Raw genomic sequence first — 19,876 nt, forward strand, 5'->3', positions numbered from 1 at the left:
GCGGAGCACAGGCTCCGGACGCGCAGGCCCAGCGGCCATGGCTCACGGGCCCAGCCGCTCCGCGGCACGTGGGATCCTCCCAGACCGGGGCGCGAACCCGGCTCCCCTGCATTGGCAGGCGGACGCGCAACCACTGCGCCACTAGGGAAGCCCGATCAGCCTATTCTTAAAAAGTCTTATTACTGGGCCACTCTGGGGAGAAGGAACGTATCCCAGCTTCTGCTCTTCAGAGACAGTCGCCAAGGCCAACACCCCTCCACCGTAGTCAGCACACATAGAAGCAACTGGACCTACTCCTCAACTTCCTCACATGAACTCGGGGATACCTGATGGAGAAAGAAGCAGCAACGGGGCCTGTGGAGGGATATATGTTGGCCTTCCGGATTTCATGATCACTGATGCATTATTTGAGCATAAATCGGGCAAGAAGATATGGCAGTTACACTTGGTTTATTATGGCTTGTTCACTTTCTCTATTTCCTTTACATCTATTTTTTTTTTCTTATTCCTTGATCTATTTTCAATTCTAAGGACAGATAGTATCATCTAAAATGAGACTCTCTTCCTAATCCATTTCAAGTCAAATTCATTTCTGCAATAATTATATAAGGGATATTTCTGAGCATGATTTGTGGCACATACCCAGGGTTCACTATAAGTTGGTTTCTGGAATCTAGCTAAATCAGTGGAATGACTTGTAGTACACAGTCCATGAGTGCTAATGGAATTGGAGTCATGCCTGCTTGTTGTCACAATGGATGTCATATATCATGCCTTTTTCTTTCTCTAACATCTTTTTTTTAAAAAATATTTATTTATTTATTTAATTATTTAGGCGGCATCGGGTCTTAGTTGCAGCATGCGGACTCTTAGTTGTGGCATGTGGGCTTCTTAGTTGTGGCATGCATGTGGGATCTAGTTCCCCAACAGGGATCAAACCCAGGCCCTCTGCATTGGGAGCATGGAGTCTTACCCACTGGATCACCTCTAACATCTTTTTTGAGGTATTACTTACATACCATAAAACTCACCCATTTTAAATGTACAATTCAATGATTTTTTAGTAAATATACAGAGTTATGTAACCGTCACCACAATCCAGTATTAGAACATCTCTCACTCTGTAAATAGCCCTCCTACCCATGTACATTCCAACCCAAGTCCAGACAACTGCTAATCTCTTTCCTATCTCCATAGATTTGCCTTTTCTGGACATTTCATATAAATGGAATCATAAGACACATAGAGTTTTGCATCTGGCTTCTTTCACTTAACATAACACTTTTGAGGTTCATCCATGTTTTGGAAAGTTCCTTTTTATTACTAAATAGCATTCCATTGTATGGATATACCACATATTGTTTATCCACTCACCAGTTCATGGACATTTCATGTTGTTTTTAAAAATCCTTTCCTGAGTGTATTTGGCTCATATGTATCATAAAATTATCTTGCAAACAGCCTATATGTCCTACCTGTCTAAATAAGGGAGTTAGAAGCACTCCTCAGGGAGACTGTCTGCATCCCAGCATAAGCCCTTGGGCTTATGGTAACTGCCCCAGCATGCTGCTGTGATGCAGGCCGTGGATAGGTAAGTGAGTAATAGTACAGTTCTAAGTACTAATCCTCTCTCCTTTTGTGGATGTGAGGACAGGGAAATGAGACTAAATCTGAAAATCCACACGGTGTCTTACAGATCTTATAATGAATTCTACTGAATTCTCCTGGGGAAAAAAAATAAAGAAAATCAGAGGCAGCATCAAGATTCTAAGTCCTAAACAACAAAGGAGGAAAAGGTTTTGCCTGACCTGGAAGGGTAGGCATGCTGAAGGAAAGCAGAGTTTTTCACTCTGAGCTAACAGATCGCCAAAAGTCTTATGCCTGGTCTTGAGGCACCAGCTGGTCCTTTGTGGGAAGGAAGAAAAACACTCTGGTGTTATTCAGTGGTACCTCCAGACCAGTCCCTGGGGAAATCGTTCCAAGTTCCTTAAATGGTGGGACTGGTAAAACTGAAAGAGTAAGACTACTTCTCGGGGGCCCAAAATATCTGTGGCCACTAAACTAAAATATCCGGTCAGACCACCCAAGATTTCCAAAGAGTGGTATTCACTTTGACTGAGAGGATGGCTGCTCCAGCCGGAAGTGGGCCACTGGCTAGTATGGTGGTGGTGGAGAGCAGAGCGGTGACCCCCAAGCAGACAGCAGCAGTGGAAGGAGAGGGCGTGAGCACATAACAACAGCAGGAAAGCTATAACCACCGGCGAGGGCCATGTGGAAAGGGAGATGCCTCAGTGGTTTAGAACTGTATAATGAAATTCAGTGGGGGACAATTGTTTACCAAAGCTGTGTGGTATAATTCGGGCATCTCAAACACACCACGTGCTTCCCTGCCTCTGTGTCCTGAGGCTGTAACTGCTGCCTGGAATATTCTTTCTTGGGCTGTAATAGCAGGACCAACTTTTCCTATTCTTCTGGTCTGAGCTAGAGTGTATCTTATCAGTAAGTCAAACCCTATTTAAAGTTCCCCAGCGATGGTCTATCACAGTCCCCTATCTTTTTCCTTGAGAGTACTGCACTGCACTGGTTTTAAGATATACATCCCCTCCATCCTCCCCCCATCCCACCCACCTTTTAACATCTCTGAAATTGGGATAAATCATAAATCATGGTCTTTTCTTTTTAAGCAATTAAAAAAAAATAACGGTGTATCTTATAACCAGCAGCATCTCTCTTCAGTAAAACACAGTATTCTTTATACTCCGTGAGTGTTGATTTATTTGTATGTTTATTGTTTGTCTACCCTACAAGACTATAAGCTTTTTTGGAGCAAAGGTCACATCTGACTTGCTTACCCAGCATGTAGTACAATTCTTGGCTCACCATATGTGCTTAACAATGATTAATTGAATGAATGAATGAACCTTCGAATAGGGTTGTATGGATCTCAGCCAAAAAAACCATTGTATACAATACTATGTATAATTAAGTGACATGATAAGCTTTTTGGACAAAATCAGCATATATTCTCACTGTCAGATTCACATGTACCCAAGGTCTTATCTCGAAGTTTGAGCTGTTAGGTACTGGGTTTAAGCAGAACCTTCCATACAAGCAGATACTAGAAAACAAAGCACACATATATCTGTCCAACCAGAAGTGTCTAACTTTTTGCATTAGACATTTCTCAGAAAACAGTTTTGAAGGGGAGATATTATTAGAAAGTATTTACAAAGCCTCTCTCAGTGTAATACCCTGGTGCTTTGACAAGTATGCTATTTTTGCATGTGAAAAAAAACTCATTGTCATACATTATGACCAGTTTCTCCTGCTTAATACCACAGTTAACTCCAATCTTATGTTTATAACCTCTTAATCTGTTTCCATGGAGACAATAGATTTGGCCTTATCTATTCATTTGATCCTGACTTAAAGAAGTAGAAAAAACGAGGGGATTCACTCTTGCCTAAAATAATTTAGTAATAAGCAAATATTTTAGGAAACGTCATTTAGAAACATAGGAAACATAAATGGATTTCAATGCATGGTTGATCTATTTGAAAATTTTCCTCTGAATGAAAGTCCTTCTTTAAGATTGATGCAAGGCTCTGGATAAATCTCATTATTATGAAATTCCCCAATAGTGAGAATTTAAATACAAAATTATGCAAAATGATAAAAATGGGTCATTTCTGACCCACTGCTTCATTCTGAGGTTTTGGAATGAAACAGAACTGAAAATAAAATCATCTCAACTTCACAGTAAACCATGTCTCCTGGTAGCATTCAGACGGTGGCTCTGACGCAACTTGGAATGATGGCTATAGAACTGGATTCTGATCTTGGATAAATCATACTGCTCTGGACCTCATCATTCCTGCTTCTGGGAGTCTGACTTGCGAAGGCCCAGCTCAATTGTTATCTCCTCTAAGAAACTTTCCAGACTTCCTTGGCCAGAATCGATGCCTCCTTCCTCTTCTGGACACCCCTAACATTTTGTTTCTCTTCCTTTGTAGAATGACACAGGCCTGTGATATAGATGGGTGTCCAGGTGCACCTCATTTATTGCACTTTATCACACTTTTTAGATACTGCGTATTTCACAAATTAAAGGTTTGTGGCAACCCTACATCAAGCAAGTCTAGCAGCCCCATTTTTCCAACATCATTTGCTCTTTGTGTCTCTATGTCACATTTTGGTGATTCTCGAAATATTTCAAACTTTTTCGTTATTATTATATTTGTTATGGTGATCTGTGATCAGTGATCATTGATGTTACTATTATAATTGTTTTGCGACACCATGAACTATGCCCACATAGGACAGAGAACTTAATTGATAAATGTTGTGTGTGTTCTCACGGCTCCACCAACCAGCTGTTCCTCCATCTCTCTCCCTCTCTTCAGGCCTCCCTATTCCCTGAGATGCAACAATATTGAAATTAGGTCAGTTAATAGCTCTAGAATGGCCTCTAATTGTTCAAGTGAAAGGAAGAGTTGCCCACCTCTCAATTTAAATCAAAAGCTAGAAATGGGGCTTCCCTGGTGGCGCAGTGGTTGAGAGTCCACCTGCCGATGCAGGGGACGCGGGTTCGTGCCCCGGTCTGGGAGGATCCCACATGCCGCGGAGCGGCTGGGCCCGTGAGCCATGGCCGCTGAGCCTGCGCGTCCGGAGCCTGTGCTCCGCAACGGGAGAGGCCACAGCGGTGAGAGGCCCGCGTACCACACACACACAAAAAAAGCTAGAAATGATTAAGCTTAGTGAGGAAAGCATGTTGAAAGCCAAGACTGGCTAAAAGCTAGGCCTCCTGCACCAAATAGTTAGCCAAGTTATGAATCCAAAGGAAAAGTTCCTGAAGGAAATTAAAAATGCTACTCCAGTGAACACATGAATGATAAGCAAGCAGAACAGCCTTATTGCTGATATGCAGAAAGATTTAGTGGTCTGGATAAAGATCAAACCAGTCACAACATTACATTAAACCAAAGCCTAATCCAGAGCAAGCCCCTAACTCTATTCCATTCTGTAAAGACTGAGAGAGGTGAGGAAACTGCAGAAGAGAAGTGTGTAGTGAGCAGAGGTTGATTCATGAGGTTGAAGGAAAGAAGCCATCTCCATAGCATACAAGTGCAAGGTGAAGCAGCAAGTGCTGATGTAGAAGCTGCAGTAAGTTATCCAGAAGATCTAGCTACACTCATTAATGAAGGCAGCTACACAAAATAGATTTTCAACATAGACAAAACAGCCTTCTATTGGAAGAAGATGCCATCTAGGACTTTCATAGATAGCGAGGAGAAGTCAATGCCTGGCTTCAAAGCTTCAAAAGGCAGGCTGACTCTCTTTTTAGGGGCTAGCGCAGCTGGAGACTTTAAGTTGAAGCCGATGCTCATTTACCATTCCAAAAATCATAGGGCCCTTAAGAATGATGCTAAATTTGGACTTCCCTGGTGGCGCAGTGGTTAAGAATCCGCCTGCCAATGCAGGGGACACAGGTTCGAGCCCTGGTCCGGGAAGATCCCGCATGCCGTGGAGCAACTAAGCCCACGCGCCACAACTACTGAGCCTGTGCTCTAGAGCTCATGAGCCACAACTTCTGAGCCGCGTGCTACAACTACGGAAGCCCACGCGCCTAGAGCCCGTGCTCCGTAGCAAGAGAAGCCGCCACAATGAGAAGCCCGTGCACTGCAGTGAAGAGTAGCCCCCGCTCGCTGCAACTAGAGAAAGCCCGTGCACAGCAAAGAAGACCCAACGCAGCCAAAAATTTAAAAAATAAATTAAAAATATATATTTAAAAGCAGCAGATGACGAACAAACAAAAAAAAAAAAGAGAATGATGCTAAATCTACTCTGCCTATGCCCTATAAATGGAACAACAAAGCATGGATGACAGCACATCTGTTTGCAACATGGTTTACTGAATATTTTAAGCCCACTGTTGAGATCCAATGCTCAGAAAAAAAGATTCCTTTCAAAATATGACTGCTCATTGACAATGCACCTGGTCACCCCAGAGCTCTGATGAAGATATACAACAAGATGAATGTTGTTTTCATGTCTGCTAACACAACATCCATTCTGTATGCCATAGATCAAGGAGTAATTTCAAATTTCAAGTCTTATTATTTGAAAAATACATTTCATAAGGCAATAGCTGCCAAAGATAGGGATTCCTCTGATGGACATGGGCAAAGTCCACTGAAAACATTCTAAAAAGGATTCACCAATCTAGATGCCGTTAAGAACATTTGTGAGTCACAGGAAGAGGTCAAAATATCAGCATTAACAGTTTGGAAGAAGTTGATTCCAACCCTCATGGATGACTTTGAGGGGTTCAAGACTTCAGTGGAAGAATGAACTGCAGATGTGGTGGAAGCAGGAAGAGAACTAGATTTATAAGTGGAGCCTGAAGATGTAACCAAATTGCTGCAATCTCATGATAAAACGTGAATGGATGAGGAGTTGCTGCTTATAGATGAGCAAAGAAAGTAGTTTCTTGAGGCAGAATCTACTCCTGGTGAAGATGCTGTGAAGATCGTTGAAATCACAGCAAAGAATTTAGAATATTACATAAACTTAGTTGATAAAGCAGTGGCAGGGTTTGAGAGGACTGACTCCAATTTTTTTAAGAAATTCTGTGGGTAAAATGCTATCAGGCAGCATTACATGTTACTGAGAAATCGTTCGTGGAAGGAAGAGTCAATCGAGGGGGAAACTTCATTGTTGTCTTATTTTAAGAAATTGCCACAGACACCCACCCTTCAGCCACCGTCACCCTCATCAGTCAGCAGCCCTCAACGCTGAGGCAAGACCCTCCACCAGCAAACATATAATGACTCACTGAAGGCTGAGATAAAGGTTAGCATTTTTTAGCAGTAAAGTATTTTTAAATTAAGGTATGTACACTGTTTTGTATTGTTATTAACATCTTTATTGGAGTATAATTGCTTTACAATGGTGTGTTAGTTTCTGCTTTATAACAAAGTGAATCAGCTATACACACACATATACATTTATCCCCATTACACTGTTTTTTTAGACATATGCTGTAACACACTTAATAGGCTACAGTATAGTGTAAACATAACTTTTATATGCACTGGGAGATTAAAAAAAATTTGTGTGACTCACTTTCTAGAGATATTCACTTTATTGCAGCGGTCTGGAACCGAACCTGCAGTATCTCCGAAGTACTCCTGTATATCTATTTGTCTGCCTCAGAAGGGTGAACTCCTGGAGAGTCAGGACTAATTTGATTCATCTTGGGTCTTGCACATACATGGAGAGTGTTTCATACTTTTGCCATGTCAAATTGAATGGCCTTATAAGATCAGTCTTTGCTTATCATTCAGTTTATGTTCCAAGGTACTCTGGTTTTGTTTTTATGCACTAAAATCCCAGATGAGAAAAAACATCCTGCTCATCTCAAACCCCCATGGGACTTTGTGTGTGACCTAGAACAAAGAGCTGGGCTGAGCACAGCTCAGCTCAGAAACTACCTCTAGCAGTTCATTCCAAGTTCACGTCCTGAGATATAGCTGGCTGGGGCTTCACTGGGCCCTGGGAGGAGAGCGGTTCCTACAGGGTCCTGGAGATGAAAATGGCTTCCCTTTGGTTCTGGGCCCAGAGGCTGATGCTCTCCATAGACCACACAGCCATTAGAGTGTCAGGTGCATCTGTGCGGTCTAATCCTGGCTCTAATGCTAATTTTCTGGGTGATGATGTGTGGGTCCCTTAAGCCTCTTGATCATCAGCTCATTGGTCTCTAAAATGGAAAATCTATTAGTAAAGTTGCTCTACACCATGGACTGATGTGAAAACTAATACAAAGCATTCACAAGCACTCTAAAAAGGTTCAGTGCTAAGCATAGTGAAACCAATGTAGCCAGAGGCCTCAGGCCTGCGCCGGATGGAACTGGCTTTGGTCACTCTTTCCCATACTGCTCCCAGATGATGAAGGTCTGGCTGAACATTCTGCCAGGGCCCACACATCAGTGTTCCCAGAGGGAGCTGCAGGGTCCAGCCAGGCACATGCTGGAAAGCCCCTGAGAAAGACGGGACCCACGCAGAGGGACAGTGCCCATGCTGTCCCAAAAAATGAGTTCGTGAAAGTTCCCAGCTGTAAGCATTGCTTTGTGTTTATCAGTGCTTCTAGGCAGCAGCTATTCATTTGTGATATGAAACTCGTATAATAAAATTCTTTTTATTTTAGCAAATTTTTGGCTTCAGGATCCCAGTCTTACACCTACATAATGCCTAAACTGCGGGCCAGTGGAAGCATTTCCTCGGAAAATCAATCCAACCACGTTGTTTGATGTTGTTTAGCCACACCAGTTGACTGCAGTTTTCACTTCCTAGCCAGTTGCTCTGGCATTGCTTAGATGAAGCCCAAATTAATTTCGTTCTTGGTCACTTTTCATAAAATCGAAAATCTGAAAGTTCAGCCCCGGCCACCTCACAAAAGCGGCAGTCTTGTTCTTGACCTCATTAACAAAGGGCTCTCCTTCCAACTGACACCAACCTGGGGGAGGAAATAAACCAGACAGCCCGAATGACGACAGAGAGGGATGAAATAACCCCTCCTTGGGACAATGCCTTTTCCTGTTTCTGGAGGCTCCTCCTTTTCCCACACTGGTTTCTGTATCCGTTACTCTACCAGGATCCTCTTTCACATCAAAGTGTCCCTCCTTGGGCTTCACAAGTAGGGGCATAACCTTAGTTTCTACAGGAAGGAATTTTCATCCCAAAGGAAAGGGGAAAACCATGTGTTTGGTTGCTATAAAATTACATGCCACTTTCCTTGTTTTTCATTTTATAATCGTGCACACAAAAAGTATAGGCGGGTCTCTAGCTACTATGGGCCAGACATTCAGCTCCTAGAATCCCATAGTTAAGTTGAAAGTATTAAAAAATATTAAAACTCCAGCCATTCAGTCTTCGTTAGCAATATTAAATGCCTGAGTCAGGAAAAGTTTTAGTAGAGGATATGATTCTTTTCTACTTCAAAAGCACATAAAAGGGCATAAGTCGGACAGATTTGAAGGAAGAGAGGTTGAAGAATGCCATGCATTCCGTCTCAGACTCGACTACTGGGACCCGCTTGGGAGGTCTGCATTTAAATCCAATTGTGAACTGCTACATATTACTGATGATGGTAGAGCACTAAAACTTTTCCAAAGCTGTCGTTTGTGTCATTATCAAAAGCACTTCTTTAGCAACTAACATATCTTATGCATGGCAGATGTTTGAAAAAGCATGTGCCTGCCTTTCTGGCGCCTCTGATCTAAAACAGCGCAGATATCCTTGGGGACATGGGGTAAATATCAAAACCTTGGGCAGGAGAGAGCATGTCCTATAGTATTTTTTTAATGTATTATTTGCAGGGGGGATAGGAAAACTGATGCTTTACAAAGTTTTACCTGGTGGGATATGCAGAAAGCAGTTCGTTGTCTTTGGGGCAGGACCCCTTTGAACAGTATCCACATTTGGGGGATGGGAAGGTATTGATGAAAAGATAGCATAGGTTTCAAAAAGTGAATACTATTCTAAAGGTGTTGATTCATTAATTCATCTAATTGCTCATTCAGAATTTATCAAGTGCCTCCTGGATGCCCACATGTGTAGCTGGCACTGTGAAAGGTATAAAACAAGTAGACTCATCCATGCCTCAGAAAGCTCATACACACTCAGGAGTGCACAATGGTACAATGTTAAAGCAATGTGGAAGGAAGTGAGTTGCCCCCATGCAGATAAACACAATTGGTATTTTGGAGGCAGAGTTAGAATGATTTGCAATCTGCCAGGCCCCATGTGCTTTAACACTGTTACCTTATTACACTTCACAATCGCCTGCCTGGAAGGTGTTAACAACTCATTTCATAGATGAGGAAACTAAAGCTCAGTGAGTGTAAGTAATTTGCCCAAAGTTACACAGTAAGTAGCAGAGCCAGGAGTTAAATCCAGGGCTGCCTAAGGCCAGAGCTCATGAATTTCCCCCTTCCCCACGCTCCCTTCACTCTATGCTCCAAGCTTCGGAGAGAAATGTATGTATGTATTTAAGCCCCCGGCTGACTGCGGGACAAATATTCCTTTAACAAGGTCTGCCTGTTCAGCCTCTCCAGGGATACATCAGAGTATTTTTCAAATACAGATTCCCCATTTCCTTCACTCACCCAGTTTCTTTATTTCTATACTATTCTTATAAAAGCAGCCATGGTTTATATTTGAAATTGAGTGTATATTGCTCACTGGAGCACTTACGAGGGACAATGTCATGTAAATCCTAACACAGTTATGAATTAGACTTGAGATACTTATTATACACAATTTTGCAAAATAAAATAATATTTAAAGAGATATGCCTGTATTTTTACCATTCTGATGTAAACCTACACTATATTCTGACTATTTATAAAGTTATTTCCTTAAATGTTTTCTATTTTTTTCCCCATCCTGTCATTCTTATTCCCCCGGTAATCTCTATATAGCTAAGGAAGAGGAAGCAAGAAGTTGTACCACCTGTGTTTACTAATTATAGTGTTAGTCCTGGGTACTTTGTTAGAATGCTGGTTGTCTCTCAAGCAGCTACCCCTACCTTTTCCTTAGAACTGGCAACAATTTAAATTCAAATATCTTCACGACAGGCAATTTTATTTCATGTGGCGCCCCAGAGGAGGGAGTTGGTTTGGGTGTGTTTGGTTTGGGGCTTTTTTTTTTTCCTTTCCATTTTTGGTAGGAGGTTGTGCTTCAGAAAAGTATGCTCAGTTGGCCTATACCATTGGAAAACTTTCTTGAGTTGCTCTACCCATATGCCACAAGCCTGAACCCAACAGATACCAGCTCCAAGAAAAAGCAGGGCGTTCTATCTCTGACTGATTCCATTTTTGGATTCTCTTTTGACTCTGCCAATAAGTTCCAGAGCCAATAAGTTCCAGATGTGATGTGTTGGTTTTTCAGATGCAAGTTACCTGTCCTTTGGGAGCTAAAGAGACCACTGGTTTGGGCCACCCATAACTGACAGATGGCAGTGACTTTGGTCACTGACGATATCGGCTGGATTCGACTCAGCTTAGAAGAGAAAGAAACCATCATACCCCTTAACAATTTCCTTTGCACCACCCAGTCATTCTACTAAAGAAAAGAAGATTCGAAAAGTCAAGACTCTGCACCACATGAGCCACATTAACGTCTGGACAAGGGCTTGAGGGACTCTCCCTGGAAACAGAGAAGAAAAGGAAAAAGTCCTCTAGCTCATAGTTGCTCTCTAACTGCAGGGCAGCGTCCTTGACTGGGGGTGGAGTGGAGTCGGGTGGAGCTCCTGGTTTGCTGAGAACAGCCAGCAGTGGTTTGGCTGGTTGGTTATACAAATTAAAACTAATTTGCATTGCATCTAAAAAAATTGGTAAATACAAGGTGCCTATTATATATACAGAGTATCACTGAAAGGCTATAAGTGTATAATAAAATTTTAAAATACATGACATTTTTCGTGAAAAAATGTTTGGAAAAAGTTTCTGTATTCTGGATTTAGTTTCCTTCAAGAAAAAAAATAAATCGAGATATTCACAGGTATCATGCCCAGTCAGACCATGGCCTATGTGAAGGCTGATTCAGACCAGTCAAAGTGCAAGAGCAGACTTAAAACTGGATTTTCTTAAAGTTCTTCAATAAAAGAGGGATATTAGGACACCTTTACATCCTATAGTGCTTCTTTTTTGGTTTTTTTTTCTGAATTCCCTGTTTTTTTTGTTTGGAAAATATTTTAATGTTAATATAGTGAAATTAACTAATTCCATAGGCTTTGGAGCCTTAAAGACCCAGAGTCAAATACAATTGAACTTCGGCACATGATTGAACATCTCGAAGCCCCAGTTTCCTTACTTGTGGAATAGAATGCCTATCTTACAGAGTCGTGAGAATTCAGTGCGATCATGTGTAACCATCACTTAACACATTTCCTATTAGATGGGAAGCACTCAATAATTGTCAGATAGGAATATAATCATAGCTGTTCTATTCCAGCCGCTTCCACTCCAGCCCGTGTTCATAGTACTGTCTTCTACCTCCTGACGTGTGCGTTTTATGGGCAGCAGACTGAATGGTCAAGAGCACGGGCTCTGAAGTCCCACTGCCTGGGCTCCATTCCTGTCTCATCTATTTACCCGCCCTTTGACTTAGGGCAAGTGACTTCATCTCTCTGTGCTTTGGTCTCCTCACCCTTAAAATAGGGATAATGGTACCTAATTCCTGAACTTATTGTGAAATAACTCAAATCCTTCCTAACTGGCAACCCAGCCAGCTCTATCCCAATCTTGTCCTACCTGCCTGCTCCATCTGATCTCCCACTGTTCCCCTAAACATAATCTCCAACAAACACTGCTGATTTCCTCTACCAGCCATGAATTGCAGGGAGGTGGGCCCCAACCCCAGCCATAGGGAGTAAGTCATTGCCCCTTTAGACCAGTCACGGTGTACTCATTCCTCTTGCTATTGACTGAGGTGTGGATATACAATCGAATTTTGACCAATTAGATGTGAGAGCAAGACTTTAGGGAGGAGAGAAGTATCTGAGAAAGATTTTCTTCAATGATAACAATAGACAGGAAGAAACAGTCTCTCTGCTCCCTCGGGATATTGTGGCATTTGCATGTGAGGCCTGGAGTTGCTGCAGCCATCTTACATCATCCATGAGGGGAACTAAGCCAAAGCTCTGAGGATGACTGAGATGCACTGAGGTGCTGGATTAACCAATCTGTACCATGCTAGCTATAGAATCCTTGTTATATAAGAGAATACATATGTATTTGCTTGGGCTTTTCTGTTACTTGCAGCCATAAGTAGCCTAACACAGCCGTCCCCAACCTTTTTGGCACCCGGGACCAGCTTCGTGGAAGACAATATTTCCAAGGATGGCAGGGGGGTGGGGAGCGGTGTTCAGGTGGTAATGCGAGCGATGGGGAGCGGCTGTAAATACAGACGAAGCTTCGCTCGCTCGCCCGCCGCTCACCTCCTGCTGTGCGGCCTGGTTCCTAACAGGCCGTGGACCGGTACCGGTCCATGGCCCAAGGGCTGGGGACCCCAGCCTAACAGATAGACAAGAAATCCTCCACCACAAAAAAGGCCAAGATATAATACTTAACCCCCAAAAGTGCACATATCATAAATATACTGCTCATTGAATTTTCACAAACTAAATACACCTATGTAACCAGCATTGAAATAAAAATTCAACTTCATTAATATTTTAATGAAGAAATAAAATTAAAACTTTTTTACCTAACAAATTGGCAAAGATGAAAAATTGATATTCTTTCTCTTGATTTGGATGTAGAGAAGTGTAGTCTCATTTCCCTGTTGGTGAGTGTATAATTTGGCAATATGTATCAAATTTTTAAACATTTACTTTTTGACCCAGCAATTTAACTTCTAGGAATTTATCCTAAGGAAATAGTCAAACCGATGTGCAAAGGGACATAAAAGTCTTCATTGCTGGTGTTTCACAGAAAATATTTGCAAATAATCCAGGTAGCCATCAATAGAGAATTGGTTGAATAAATTTTTGTCTATCTTTAGAAAGATGAGATCTTTATGAATTGATGCAGAAAGCTCCCATGATACACTGTTTAATAAAGTCAGCATGTTGTCAAATACTAAGTACAGTGTGAGCCCGTTTATAGTATGTAAGGAAAACAGTGGTTATCTCTGCGGGATGAAAGCACTGACAACATCTACTTGGTACACCGTTGTACTGTTCCACTTTTTGAATCAACAGGCACATGTTACCATTTTCATCAGAAGTCACACTGGAATTGATGAGAACAAACACTCTGCAGGGCACTGGAAGGACCACCCCAATATACCAGTCCTCTCCTTCTGAATACTGCCTGCCTATAAGGCAGTGGTTCTCACTGGGTTGTCCCTGTACCACTGACTAGATACAGATGTGGTTTAGGCAAGATGTTGGGTTTTCACAGCAACCACAAAGAATTTACTGTAATGGGAGCTTCTATATTCTTATAAATGTGAGAGGAATAATTTTAAACTTCTATAAGAATTCCAAATATGTGACATCTGGAAAAGGCAAAACTATGGAGATCAGTGGTTGCTGGGGGTTAGGGTCGGGGGTGGGGAATTAATAGGTGGAGCACAGAAGTGGTTTTTTTTACACTAATCCCATTCATTTTATTTTATTTTATTTTATTTTATTTATTTTTGGCTGCATTGGGTCTTCGTTGTTGGGTCTCCGTTGCTACACGTGGGCTTTCTCTAGTTGCGGCGAGCGGGGGCTACTCTTCATTGCGGTGCGCGGGCTTCTCATTGTCGTGGCTTCTCTTGTTGCAGGGCTTGGGCTCTAGGCACGGGGGCTTCAGTAGCTGTGGCACACGGGCTCAATAGTTGTGGGTCATGGGCTCTAGAGAGCAGGCTCAGTAGTTGTGGCGCGCGGGCTTAGTTGCTCCGTGGCATGTGGGATCTTCCCGGACCAGGGCTCAAACCCATGTCCCCTGCATTGGCAGGCGGATTCTCAACCACTGCGCCACCAGGGAAGTCCCCAGCACAGAAGATTTTTAGGGCAGTGAAAATACTCTGGATAATGCTATGATGATTCAAACATGTCGTTATACATTTGTCCAAACCTATAGAACGTACAACACCAAGAGCAAACCCTAATGTAAAGCGTAGACTTTGGGTGATAATGATGGTTCACTGTAGGTTTGTTGATAGTAACAAATAGACCATTCTGGTGGGGGATGTGTGGGAGCGGGAGGTTTATAGGAACTCTGTGCTTTCCACTCAATTTCTTGTGAACCTAAAACTGCTCTAAAATTTGTCTATTTTTAAAAATTCAATATATGTATATATTTCAAAATGATCACCACAATAAGTCTAATTAACATCCATCACTACCCATAGTCACAATTTGTTTTCTTGTGGTGAGAGGATATCTCTCTTAGCAACTTTCAAATATGCAATACAGTATGATTAACTGTAATCACCATGCTGTACATTACATCCCCATGACTTATTTATTTTATAACTGAAATTGTACCTTTTGACCCCCTTCACTCACTGCCCACCCTACCCGCCCCCCCGCCCCGCCTCTGGCAACCACCAATCTGTTCTCTGTAACTGAATTTGTTTGTTTTTGTTTTGTTTAGATTCCACATATAAATGAGATCATATGGTATCTGTCTTTGTCTGACTTATTTCATTCAGCATAATGCCTTCAAGGTCCATCCATGTTGTCACAAATGACAGGGCTTCCTTCTTTCATGGCTGAATAATATTCCATACTTACCACATTTTCTTTATCCATTCATCCATCAATGGACACTAAGGTCTTTTACATGTCTTGGCTATTGTAAATAATGCTGCAGTGAACATGGGGGTGCAGATGTCTTTTCGAGTTAGTGTCTTCCTTTCCTTTGGATATATTCCCAGAAGTAGAATTGCTGGATTATATGCTAGTTCTATTTTTAATTTTGTGTGGAGCCTCCATACTGTTTTCCACAGTGGCTGCACCAATTTACATTCCCACCAACAGTGCACAAGCGTTCTCTTTTCCCCACAGCTTCACCAGTACTTGTTATTTGTTGTCTTTTTGATAATAGCCTTTCTAACAGATATCTCACTGTGGTTTTGATTTGCATTTTCCTGATGATTTGTGACGATGAGTACCTCTTCATGTACCTGTTGGCCATCTGTATGTCTTCTTTAGAACAATGTCTATTCAGATCCTCTGCTTATTTTTTAATCGAATTTATTTTTTTTTGCTATTGAGTTGTATGAGTTCTTTATATATTTTGGATATTAACCCCTCTAAATCCTATTTTTAAAAAAATCCTATATGCATAAAAATATTCTTGAGAAATGGGGTCATTTATTTCTCTCATTGTGAGAAAAATTGACTGGTGTGAGCTAAAACTGGAAAGGTTCAAAACGGCTGACTTATTAGAGCCTGTTTCTGAATGCCCGCTGACCAAGGCAGCCTAAGCAACGCCCTATTCTTCTCGCACTTAGAACATTTACCTGCCCAAGGGTGTTTCATATTTAAAGGTAAGTTTTCACCCAAAGCATTGCAGGCATAGATGAAATCAAATAGAGATGGTTTCAATCACTTGCAGTGCTTAAAATATTTATAATCCTTTCTATAGCCAGAGGCAGCAGGCTAATTATTTACCAAGCAAGTGGAAATGATGTCCCCAGGGATATGTCAGAACTGATACATCAATTGGGAGAAAGATTGGTAGTTGGAATTCAGGGAGTCTCAAAAGCATCTTGGAGTGACTCTATTTTAGCCTCACATAAGAACTGGACCAATCGTGCTACAAATGACACATTTGCTACTGAAAAGATCAAACGGGGATGAGAGGGCTTCTGTAGCTAGTCCTCACGTTGATTTTCTGAGCATCTCTAACGAGGTACAGTGAGAGAAATCTATGCTCTCTGGGGCTAGAAGGTCCCAAAATGGAAAGGCTCTCTAGATTCCAGCAGAGAGATTTAATGGAGGTGGGAGATTACTGGGGCTCCACAGAAGGCTTTCAATTTCCCAGCCGAAAAGCTTTTTGTTGCTAACGATGGTGATTTCATGGGTTCTGCTAATTAGAAGACCAATTAAGGCTTACTTTAAAATTTTTCAGACAACCCAATAACATCTAGACTTGAAAATGAAGCTCCCTCTCATCTCACCCCTCCAAAAATAACAACAGTAACAACATGTTTATATTCTTCCAGAATCTTTTCTATGCATGTTATGAGCATATATTAGTATTAGGATACTAATACTAATTAGTATTGGTATTTAGATATCACATTACAATGTTGTTGGTCATTCCCAGCTCTTCTTGAAATGTTCACTTAATGTCAGAGAGGTTTGGAGATGCGATGAAAAGACCAACAGCCTGGACTCAGACTGCCCGGTGCTGGAAGTTCTAATTTCCACCTCACATCAGTAATGATAATACTTCCTCAACACTGCCACCTGTGCTTTCTAAGTTTGTGAAATCTAACCTGTGAGCATTCTTCAAGCCTGAAACCTAGAAGTTATCCTTAACAATATCCTCTCCCTCACCACCATGTTCCATCCACAACTACATCCAGCCAATTTGATCTCCTTCCCTGCTCACGTCTCTCCATTTTCAACGTCAGTACCTTGGGTCCAAGTCATCAAAATCTCCCATCTGAACTGCTGCAGTAGCCTCCTTGTGACCTTGCCCTCTTTTAATCCATTTTCCACAAAACAGCTAGAGTGATCTTTTTAAATACATAAATCTAATCCACTTAAACATCCGTTTATCAAGGGCTTTGCATTTTGCACGTACAACAAAATCCGTGCACAATGTTGTCATCAGTCGTTGCACGATGGAACTCTGCCTCCCTGACCAGCCTCGGCCACTCTCCTCTCACCTCCCAGGCTCCAGCCACTCTGATTTTCAGTTCCTGGAGTGTCCGTGCTCCTTCCTGGCTCAGATACACGGACCCTGCTGTTCCCTCTGCCTGGAATCTTCTTCCTCAAACCTCCCTACTTCACCCAGTTAACTCCTATTCAGTCTTAAGATCCCCGCTCTAACACCACTTTGTCAAGATAAGTTTTTACTGTATGTCTGTGTGATTGTTTGGTTAATGTCTCTGTTGCCCACTAGACTGTAAGCTGCGTGCAGGCAGGTCTGTTTTAGTCAGGCAGGTCTGTTTTTACCTCTTTTCCCCAGAAACTAACAAAGTGCCCGCAGCATGGCAGGAACTGAAATATTTGCCGAGTCAATTTACTTCCCTGTGAAAGATCTTAATTTGTTAACAATTAAAGAACCAGTGCAAGTGAAGCTGCTGGACAGAGTCCCAGCTGGGGAAACGTTGACCATGTCCTCTGGTAAAAGAGCCAGAAAGTGGGATTTTCTCTCCACCTCCAACACTAGCCAGGCACCAAACCCCGGCTTCAGGGTGCTGCTCTATTCAGCTTGGCCATGTCTGGATCTGCAGACATGAGATTACGCATATGGACAACAGTACTGATTCCTCCTTTCTCAAGATTACTTTTCAAAGGTTTTTTAAATTAATTAATTAATTTTTAATAACTAATTGACCTGGGGAAATAAAACAAATCCACCGATAATTACTTTTCCATCCTTTGGCGCCCTCTATCGACGGTAAACTCAATTGCAGAGAAATTATACCAAGTTCTTTCCTAGGTGGGAGAGTTAGGAGGAGGGTATTTGCAGGTCTTTCAACAAATACAGATTCTGGGTGAATTTACAGTCTTTGGGAAAATCCGACTACTCTTTCATCAAAAGTGGTGTTTCTGGGTTCATGCATCTGAACTTTTTGACACATCTTTGGGCATCTGCATCCAGTCAACATTAGAACTCAGCAAAATTGTGATCGAATTTCTAAGTCTCAAACAGCAGTAAGAAAGAAAGAAGCATCTTTACTTGTGCAGAAAATATGATCTACACAGAGCTGGCAGATTATCTTTTTGTTTTTTCTGCCTGGGGAAAAATCCAGACTTACACTGGAACCAAGGACAAAGCAAATATTAAAATATGACATTTATTTTAAAATTTATTTTAATTATTTTAGGTTTTAAATTAAATAGTTATTTAATTTCAATTTTAATTAACTTTAATTTTTTCCAGGTAATGTTAGTTCCAAACTCATGTTAGTTCTTTTCCAAACATATGACCCACTTCTCATAGAAAAGTGGATGAATCAGTAAAAAAAAAAAAAAAGATACATCAATTTCATATATGATTTTAATCAGAAGCATAACTGTTGAATTAGGAACTTATTTTTTTAAGTATTAAAATAGAAGCAAACAAAACTATAAGAAAACACCCTAAGATGAATTAATTATATGTGCTTATTTGTTTTCACAGTTTTTAGAAGGAGACACATGTGGAGAAGAACCCAAGAACCTGAAGGTCAGTCACTTAGAATTTTCCAATGGTCAGCCAAGAGAACTGTCCTATTTTTTTCCTATGAAGTGGTCAGTGAAAATAAAAGAATGATGAATCTCTATATTAGAATCTACAGTTCAGTTTTGTATATCTGAAGTACATTTGGATACTGAGGCAGTATCTGTAAAGCTGGGGCCAAAACAGTCCCTAAAAAGAGTATATATAGGCTGCCAGGTCAGCCAGACCTGGTATCATCTTGTCTGCCATTTCCTTGTGGCTTGACTTTCTGCAGATACTTTAACTCCTCTCATTCTTAGTTTCTTCATCTATCAACTGGAAAGAGTAACATGGAGATAGCTGTTGTGAGGATTAAATAAAACAATGTATGTCAAGTGTCTAGCACAAAGCGATCCAATAGAAATATAATGCAAGCTACATGTGTCACTTAGAATTTTCCAGAGCTATGCTAAAGACAGTAAAAAGAAACAAATGAGTGTCATTTTAATTTTATATTTTATTTAACCCAACGTAACCCAATTGAAATATTATCATTTTGGGACTTCCCTGGCAGTCCAGTGGTTACGACTCCATGCTTCCACTTCAGGGGGCATGTGTTCCACCCCTAGTAAGGGGAACTGAGATCCCACATGCCCCATGGCATGGCCAAAAAATAAATTTAAAAATAAAGAAAGAAATATTATCATTTCAACACGTAAGCAACATAAAAAATTATTAGCAATTTATTTTGCACGCTTAAAAGAAAAAACGAACAATTTATTTTACACTCTTTTTATCATGATAGGTCTTCAAAATCCAGGGTTTATTTTATACTGACAGCACATCTCAATTCAGACACCAAATTTTCAATGATTATTGTGAAATGTGGTTCTACCAAAGCAATGAAGTTGTCTTTAATGGAAGGATATTTTACACTGTTTCAGTTTTTAAATTAAAGTTAAGTAAAATTAAGTAAACTCTGAAATTCAGTATCTCCA

The sequence above is a fragment of the Physeter macrocephalus genome, chromosome 7 (assembly GCF_002837175.3).
Source record: "Physeter macrocephalus isolate SW-GA chromosome 7, ASM283717v5, whole genome shotgun sequence".
NCBI classification, from domain to species: Eukaryota; Metazoa; Chordata; class Mammalia; order Artiodactyla; family Physeteridae; genus Physeter; species Physeter macrocephalus.